This window comes from Bison bison, unplaced genomic scaffold (genome assembly GCF_000754665.1).
Source record: "Bison bison bison isolate TAMUID 2011002044 unplaced genomic scaffold, Bison_UMD1.0 scf7180017864492, whole genome shotgun sequence".
NCBI classification, from domain to species: Eukaryota; Metazoa; Chordata; class Mammalia; order Artiodactyla; family Bovidae; genus Bison; species Bison bison.
The window spans coordinates 6,491,855-6,495,470 of NW_011495051.1; the positions used below are offsets into that span (position 1 = coordinate 6,491,855).

The window sequence follows — 3,616 nt, forward strand, 5'->3', positions numbered from 1 at the left end:
AGGTAACACACACATACAGATTCTCAGTCGACCCTGCAGAGGCCCTGATGGGCAGCGCAGGTTGGACAATGAAACCGCAACTCGGACTGACCCTTGTCCAAGGCCGGGTGATGAATAGGCCTATTGCAGTCTGAAGCACGAGTTGGTCCCAGGAGGTATGCTAGTCACAGCCTTGCTGATGCACACGTGAACTCAGTGGCATGTTCAACCGCTTGCACACATACATACACACACATCTCAATTTACACTCGACTTGAAATATTAGGGCCTGCCCCGGCTGTGTGCCAGCAAAGGGCTGACACCTTATCACACAGCAGGCACAGTCCAGCATCACCTTCTCCTTTTGATGAGGATTTAAGGTGTGACACTCGTGTGTGGGTACAGAATCCTGAGCTGGCTCAGTCCTGAACGCGTGGTTTTATTTGGCTGTGGTTTTTTGAGAGTTTAGCCAAGTGCCAAGCCCTGTGCCACTTTCACGGGATGGGCATGGGACTGACCATAATGAGTAAGACCAAAAAGCCTGCCAGGCACACTTAAAGTTGAATGGAGGAGGAGGGGAGAGAAAATGATCAATTATGCCTTAAGGAAAGAAAGTGACATGATAGCAAATTTGGGGGTGGGGTGGGGGCACTCTATTGGGGGTGGTGCCAGAGGGGTATCCTGAGGGGATGATCTTTTAACCCTGAGCGGTATTAGGGAGCAGCCGTGCATAGAGAAGCAGGAGGTGAGATTGGAGGAGTGGCTGGAGTGAGATGAGGGGGGGATGCCCCCCTCCCCAACAGAAGCTGAGGTTGGAGGGGCCACAGAGACCAGACCCCAGTGGGACATGGCAGGACTAACCTAGCCCAATTTGCATGGGATTGAGAGGTTTTCAGGACCCAGGGCTTTCAGTGATAAAACTGGGACAGTCCTGGCCAAACCAGGAGGGCTGGCCTCTCTACAAAGGAGCTTGGGTTTTTCTTTCTTCTTTTCTTTCTCTCCCTCATCTTCTCTCTCTCCCCCTCTCTACCATCCTTTTTTTCCCCTTTTTGTTTCTTAGCTTTATTACAATATAATTCACATACAATTTAACCACAGAGGGGACAATCAATGGCTTTTGCCATATTCACGGTTGTGTGTCCGTTACCTGTCAATTTATTTACTGAAGTATTGTTGATTTACCATGTCAATTTCTACTTTACAGCAAATGATTCAGATATATATGCACGTTGTTTTTCATATTCTTTTCCATTATGGTTTATCACAGGATATTAAATAGTTTTGTGCTATACTCTATATAGAAGTTTTCATTTGCTAACCCCAAACTCTTAGTCCATCCCTCCTCCACACCTCCTTGCATTTGACAACCACAAGTCTCTTTTTTTGTGTCTGTTAATCTGTTTCTGTTATGTAAATAATTTGTGTCGTATTTTAGATTCCATACCTGAGTGAAATCAGATGCTGTTTCTCTAACTTACTTCACCTAGTATAATAACCTCTAGGTCCATGTTGCTGCAAATGGCATTATTTCATTCTTTTTAATGGTTGAGTAATATTCCATTGTGTATATGCACCACATCTTCTTTATCCATCCATCTGTTGATTCTCCATTTGTTATCCATTCATCTGTTGTTTCTGTGCCTTAGCTATTGTGAATAGTGCTGCAATGAACACTGGGGTGCATGTATCTTTACAAGTTAGTTTTGTCCGGATGTATGCCTAAAAGTGGGATTGCTGGATCATATGGTAGCTCCATTCTTAGTTTTTTGAGGAACCTCCAATACTGTTCTCCATAGTGACTGCCCTATCTTACATACCCACCCACAGTGTAGGATGGTTCCCTTTCCTCCACATCCTCTCCAGCATTTATAAGATTTTTAAATGATGGCCATTCTGACTGACATCACCAGTCAAGTTTAGAACATCTCCATGGTCTCATGGTATTCGGGTTTTCTCCTGAGGACAGTGGGGGCCAAGGGAGAGTTCTGAGTGAGGGAGGGAGGAGACCCCTGTGGTTCCTGGGAGGAAGGATGGATTGTAGGGGCAATGGGGAGGGGGGAGGGAGCTGGGACCACCTCTAGCGTCTCTCTTGGTCTGTCCTCTGGTGGTGAGACTCTGTAGGGTCTGGCCTCACTCTATCAGGTGAGGATAATCAGGTCTTCTGCTGCTATGGGCTCAAGGGTGTGCTAACCACCCCCTTGAAGGAAAAAAAAAAAAAAGTATGTTACAGCCCTTACTCCCAGTACCTTAGAATGTGCCCTGTTTTGGATATATGGTTTTTGCAGGTGCAGTTAGTAAAAGATGAGGTTGTGCTGTGGTAGGGTGAGTCCCCAAAGCAGTGTGACTAGTGTCTATGTCTTAGGACAGCCGTGTTAAGACAAGTACATGATGGGGATGCCTGTGATGACAAAGGCAGAGACAAGTCCTGCAGCGACAAGCCACAGGACATTAAGGACTGCCAGCAGCCACTCGAACCCAGGGAGAGGCAAGGAAAGAGTCTCTCCTCCGCATGGCCCTGCCAACACCTGGATTTTGGACTTCTGGCCTCCAGAACTGTATGACAATAAATGTCTGCTGCTCTAAGCTACCTCGTTCGGCACACTTCATTAAGAAGTCTGGGAACTAATATGTCTGGGGAGGAGCAGGACAGCACGTTGGCATTTGGGGGTCATGGGGCCACGGAGAAGATGTGGACAGGGGCTCCAGAGGGCAGTGGTCTGTCTGGGGAGGAGGACCAAGCTTTACAATCGGGCAGAGGTGGTCATGGTGCGGCCCCTTTGTCCTGTGAAGAAACTTTAACTGGTTTCCAGAAAGGCATGCTGGGGAGGGGGTGGGGTGCACTTGGGGTCCTCCCAACAGCACCCTCTCCCAGGGCACTGATGGAGAGCCACAGCTGCTCAGGGGACGGGATGGGGTTTCCTTCTTGCCTCCCTCCGCAGGACTGTAGCCTCTCATCCCTAACTGGGACTGGGGGGGGGGGGGGGTCAAATGGGAGGAGACAGGCCAACTTGGCATTGGTGATGGGGAGACAGGTGGTCCCACAACTTCGTTTTTTGGGGGGATGAGGTGTGGACAACCAGACCTGGGGACAGTAGTAGAAAGGATGGCCAGGAGACAGAGGTGGAGCCAGGCTAGCTGGTGGTGGCTCAGGTGTCCTTGAGCTTCCTCTCCTCCCACCACCTGTGGATGGCAACTGCCTTTCCAGCAAATACGGGTGGGCAAGGTGGATGCAGATCTCACCTGAGCTGTCCCATGGTCCAGTCCTCTCCCAAGGGGGTCCAGTCAACTCAAGCTCTCCACTGTGGGGACCCTGCACTCCACCTGAGTCCTTGAGGCCCAGCGGGTCCTAAACCCAGGTCACCCTGCCTCCTGCCCCCACAGCAGCCCCGGCCTCACGCTGCAAAAACAATTATCTGGATCATCTTTATGGGGCTTAAGCTTGGGTGGGAGCAGATGGGGCATGAGCTGGGGATTTGGGGCTGGGTATCCACTACACACACCCCGCCCCCCTCCATATCCCAGTCTCTTAAAAAGCCTTCTCTGGCCTGGGGCTGGGGCAGAGGCCAGCGGAGAGGTGGACGGGATCCAGGGGAGGGCAGCAGGGACAACGATGGACCAGGAACAGGAGGATGTGGGC

At 50.4% G+C, this 3,616-nt stretch overlaps 1 protein-coding gene across 1 annotated transcript in view; it reads left to right on the forward strand.

Annotated features, from left to right (window-relative positions):
• Positions 1 to 3,616, forward strand: part of PCP2 (Purkinje cell protein 2) — a gene marked incomplete at its 5' end in the record, with an annotated part of 6,566 nt that overhangs the window by 901 nt on the left and 2,049 nt on the right. The gene's annotated exons all lie outside the window — the stretch shown is intronic.